Source organism: Andrena cerasifolii, chromosome 8 (assembly GCF_050908995.1).
Source record: "Andrena cerasifolii isolate SP2316 chromosome 8, iyAndCera1_principal, whole genome shotgun sequence".
NCBI lineage: Eukaryota > Metazoa > Arthropoda > Insecta > Hymenoptera > Andrenidae > Andrena > Andrena cerasifolii.
This window is the reverse complement of record NC_135125.1, coordinates 4604471-4610661: the sequence shown is the minus strand read 5'-3', so window position 1 is coordinate 4610661 and position 6191 is coordinate 4604471.

Genomic DNA, 6191 nt, shown 5'->3' with positions numbered 1-6191 from the left:
TCGCGCAAATCACCGAATTAAATACGCGCGTACCTATAGTCGGCTCGTCGATCGGCGGACCAACGAATTCGCAGAAGCAGCCCAGTGCGAGACTTACAATTCGCAGAACGGTATTTGTAACAAAGTTCAAGATTCGAGCTACTTCGTGACGCGTTGCTGTATTTGCGGCTATACATCACGCCTACGTCATATCAGCAGCGATAATAGAGAAATTTCTCCGATGTTACGTCACACTTCCGATATCAGTCGAAGGTATTTTTAATGAAGGTAGGCAGGGAAGCCGACCAATTCCGCAAACTCGCAGATACGTACCTACACTCCCCGAAGACGTTCGTCGTAGGCGCGCCTCATGTAGCGTTTCGCGATGTTTCCAGCGTACAATGATTTTAATTATTTCGATTATCCGTGAGGAGATACGAAGATTGACGAATAACCACGGTTTTATTCTTTAAACGCGCTTGGACGCTGAGTGTGCAGTGTAAGAATGAGTTTATAAGTCCATTTGTAGCTAAAAATCGTTTATTTTCTTTAACATTTTTATTAATTATTATTGCACAATGAAATTTAACAAGTTTATGGTTTTAGAAACGTTACTTAAATATTTTAATGTAGGAATAAATGGACTTATACCACTTTCAAAAGTAAAGGCTCATGTGTCCGTGGTTAACTACCTACTTGATATGATTTTGTTTTATATACTGTAAAGGGCAAAAAATTCACCGTGTTTTCTATCCACTCCAATTTTATCGCTTTTTAACATCAGCGCAAAACTACAGCACGTGTCCAGTATACTTAGTCTGATAAAGAATTAAAAGTTGTGTAAAACTTGTTAAGCTGTGTTAGAGTTGAATTTATTTAACTAACAAACGAAATCGCACACTTTTAAGTTACGACATAAATTGCGACATAAAGTTACCACTTTTGAAAAGTAATAAAAATCTGATATTTTGTGGGGACAACTTTTGCTTTTAGGACGGGCTAAAAAAGTTGCCAAAAGTGGTATTACTTTGTGGGCCTCAAAAATAGTTTTATATAGCTTTAAATTCTCCATGAGATTATGTATATTAAACACACACCACAAATACAAATTGATCCTAAAGTGTAACAAAAATAAAACAAATCGAGGAAGGGTAGGTAACTTTTTAGTCTGCTACTGTATATGATACTATGAAAGAAATGACCATGTTAATATTAAAAATTAATTATTGGTAAGTTAGAGATATAGAGACCTAAATTAATATTATAGATCCTAAGTTAATATTACAGATAAGTAATATAAGCCATATCTATTACTTACAATAATTTTTCTATAAAAATCTAATATTTTGTGGGGACACCTTTTGCTTTTAGGGCGAACTAAAAAAGTTACCAAAAGTGGTACTCCTTTGTGGGCCTCAAAAACGTATTGCCCCGTTCAGTGCCATATAAGGCTTCTGTTTGTTAGTTAAAAAAATTCAACATTAACTAGGTTTTATATAGAAATAATAATAATAATAATAATATAGCTTTAAATTCTTCATCAGATTATGCATATTAAACACACACCACAAATACAAATTGATCCAAAAGTGTAACAAAAATAAAACAAATCGAGGAAGGGTAGGTAACTTTTTAGTCTGCTACTGTATATGATACTATGAAAGAAATGACCATGTTAAAATTAAAAATTAATTATTGGTAAGTTAGAGATATAGAGACCTAAATTAATATTATAGATCCTAATTTAATATTACAGATAAGTAATATAAGCCATATCTATTATTTACAATAATTGTCCTCATTATGACTACTATAATGTTAATTAAATAATAATGTTAATCCCTGTAACGTTAATTAAAACACGATTGCTGGTACATACCTAATATGCATTAAAATAAGGTTTGTTTTAATAATCATGTTGAATATTTATTAAACACCCAATTGTGTTATACCACACCATAATAAACTGACCAAATCAATCTTTCTTTACTCTATTGAATAAAATACCCATCCTCCAACGTAGTTGAACAATGCAAAACACGTTCAGTTAAGATAAAATTAGCCTCCTCTGCTTCACTGAATTTTGAATGAAGCATCCGCAACAAATTGCGCTTGAAATATAATATCGTATACAATAACTGCACAAAACTTGGCGTAACTCAAACGTTTGCTGCCAACATTTTCCTGTAAAACCTACATGACTCACACGCGTACAGAATAGTGCCTAACGCACGGCAGATTTTCCAAACGGATTAAAATACGATCTCCAACGAGACCAGTTTAATTTCTTGTAATCCAGCCGTTCTTGGATCTGTTTAGTAAAAAAGTTGCAGTTCTGCAAAACGAACACACGTGCTCGCATGACGAATTACAGGGAGTCGAAGCCACGATCGTTGACTTCTTCACGAAGTGATCGACTTTCGTCGAAAAATAGTGTACAGTCGCGCGGTACAATTTCATAGCAACAGAAAATTACAAGCTAGAAACTCACAAGCGTGAGAGGTAGCAGAAGTAATCGTGCTTCTTGAAAACAGCAAATTGCCACTGGATTGTCTGTCAAAGTGAAAGCACCGTGCACAGGTAGTTGACATTCAGAAGAACGCGCGAGCGTAGAAAAACTGGCACGTAATCGTGTAATTTCTATGAAAAATTACGGCAGTAATCTTATTATTCTGGCGAACGAGTGTCAGTTTATAGTGGAACATTCAGCAGACAACTCTCTCAGCAGTTGAAATTTAACGATCCCACGGTTTATCGAATTTGAAAATTGATTTGTTCACTGTACCCGCGGGACTATTTTTCACGCACGTGATTCATAGAATATCATCGCAAGAAAACTAGTTGGCAGCAACTATTCGAGTTCTGCCAAGGCTCTTGTAGTTATTCTATCTAATATTACACTGAAAATGAAATTCTTCGAACATGTTTCATTCAAGACGAATGCAATCAGCTGTAAAAGGCTGCTTTCCTCTGCATTGTAAGCCTCTGATTAGCTCGAAATGAAAGATGAAATTACAGAAAGCTACTTGAATTCATTGGTGACATTCGAAGCCTTCTAACAGGGACGTTCATCACGGCCTTCAAGCAGGAATGTTATCGCGATGCGAAGAAATGTGGAAGAACGCATGTTAACTATGAATAATCATGAATGAAAACAGGTATACATTTCTTTTTATACGCCATCCCTTTAAAATGCAAACAAAACTTTACTTGAGAAAAAACTCGACGTATGATTATAATATTCGATGCTTAAACAACTTCTTACATTTCAGTCTCGAGTTTCTGCATTTCTCCTCTTAGCAGACAAAATGTTTCTTTAGTATTATATAACATTTAGTATTATATTTAGACTCAATACTGTTTAAATATTAGTGCTCGGACTCTGTAATTTCACTGTATAGAAATTTGTAAACTATGGGTTTTCCCGTATATTAATAATAATAATAATATAATATATTATTATTATTAATATTAATATACGGGAAAACCCATAGTTTACAAATAATAATAATAATAATTAATAATAATAATATATTATTATTATTATTATTATTAATATACGGGAAAACCCATAGTTTACAAATTTCTATACTAATATATTATTATTATTTACAAATTTAGTTTACAAATTTCTATACTAATATATTATTATTACAAATTTCTATACTAATATATTATTATTACAATTTTCTATACTAATATATTATTATTATTATTATTAATATACGGGAAAACCCATAGTTTACAAATTTCTATACTAATATATTATTATTATTTACAAATTTAGTTTACAAATTTCTATACTAATATATTATTATTATTATTATTAATATACGGGAAAACCCATAGTTTACAAATTTCTATACTAATATATTATTATTATTATTAATATACGGGAAAACCCATAGTTTACAAATTTCTATACTAATATATTATTATTTACAAATTTAGTTTACAAATTTCTATACTAATATATTATTGTTACAAATTTCTATACTAATATATTATTGTTACAAATTTCTATACTAATATATTATTATTATTATTAATATACGGGAAAACCCATAGTTTACAAATTTCTGTACAGTGAAATTACAGAGTCCGAGCACTAATATTTATACAGTATTGAGTGTGCATAGGATTAGTCAGTAAGCATTTGAGGAACACCTAGGCAACATAGCTGCTGTTGATACCCAGTTTTGTTACTCTGTGTGCATATGCAACGAGGTCCTTAACGAATTTAGGGACCCCCAAAAAGGGTCAACGCCGCTAAAGATTTCGTTGGCTACGATCATCGCTCTATTAATTGGGTCTACTGCATAGTAGTGATATTTTGAAAGACTCGGAAAGAAGAGCGGCCTAGTACGCATATGCCTCACTGGGGCATTATAGGAAACCAAACCATATTAAAGACAACAATTTATACCAGCAGACTGGTACCTCCAATTCGCTTCTCGCAATTAATATTCCAAATTATCAAAGCTTCAGAAATTCAATCCCAACTTCTCCGAGCTTCATTTCTGAAAGGTAAAGTTTAAACCGGGGATCAAGTATATTGGAAGTGGGTTCGAATCTGACTGTATAGTTTCGAACAGTTCACGAGTACTTCGGAAAAAAAACACTACTTTCAAGTAGACTCGAACCTCGACCAGAAGGGTTCGAACTCTCTGTAAGAACTTTGAGAAACGTCAGCGGTACTTGCAAGTGTAATCGAACCCTGACTATTTAGAGATTCGAACCTTTTGACTAAAAACTGTAACTAAAACGTCAAGCTACAATATCCAATATTAACTTGGGTTCAATCTAATACCGAATACGAAATACAACGAAGAATATCTTCAGTGGTACGATATTGGCTATGTAGATGTTTGTCTTCCAGGGTTCGAATACTACTTTTACGAGATTCGATTCTTCCAAACGTCGAAGAACTTAGAAGTACATTCTCGAGCTCTTCCGGTACTTTTTCTGAGGTTCGAAACCGGTTTCTACAACCCAAGTACTTTTCAAGTATATTTAATGAAACGCCAGCTCTTATGAGTACCTAGTATTCGAATCCCACGAAGTGAAACTTTTGTACTGGAATTGACTCGGATTCATGAGTACATATTCAACTTAATCCCATCCCTATTAAAGTAAAATAGGTACTCATGAATCCGAGTCAATTCCAGTACAAAAGTTTCACTTCATGGGATTCGAATACTACTTTCACGAGATTCGATTTTTCCAAACGTCGAAGAACTTAGAAGTACATTCTCGAGCTCTTCCGGTACTTTTTCCGAGGTTCGAAACCGGTTTCTACAACCCAAGTACTTTTCAAGTACATAGAATGAAACGCCAGCTCTTATGAGTACCTAGTATTCGAATCCCACGAAGTGAAACTTTTGTACTGGAATTGACTCGGATTCATGAGTACATATTCAACTTAATCCCATCCCTATTAAAGTAAAATAGGTACTCATGAATCCGAGTCAATTCCAGTACAAAAGTTTCACTTCGTGGGATTCGAATACTACTTTCACGAGATTCGATTCTTCCAAACATCGAAGAACTTAGAAGTACATTCTCGAACTCCCCCGGTACTTTTTCTGAGGTTCGAAACCGGTTTCTACAACCCAAGTACTTTTCAAGTATATTTAATGAAACGCCAGCTCTTATGAGTACCTAGTATTCGAATCCCACGAAGTGAAACTTTTGTACTGGAATTGACTCGGATTCATGAGTACATATTCAACTTAATCCCATCCCTATTAAAGTAAAATAGGTACTCATGAATCCGAGTCAATTCCAGTACAAAAGTTTCACTTCATGGGATTCGAATACTACTTTCACGAGATTCGATTTTTCCAAACGTCGAAGAACTTAGAAGTACATTCTCGAGCTCTTCCGGTACTTTTTCTGAGGTTCGAAACCGGTTTCTACAACCCAAGTACTTTTCAAGTACATAGAATGAAACGCCAGCTCTTATGAGTACCTAGTATTCGAATCCCACGAAGTGAAACTTTTGTACTGGAATTGACTCGGATTCATGAGTGCATACTGAACTTGATCCCATCCCTATTAAAGTAAAATAGTTACTCAGTGGCCAGCGATCGTAAATGATTTTTATTCCTCCTATATATCTATTTTCCTTTTATAATATCATCCTTCCATTCGAGTGCGATCCAAGGAAATTCGACGGAAACGGTGTAATTACGACACCTGCCTATTGAATC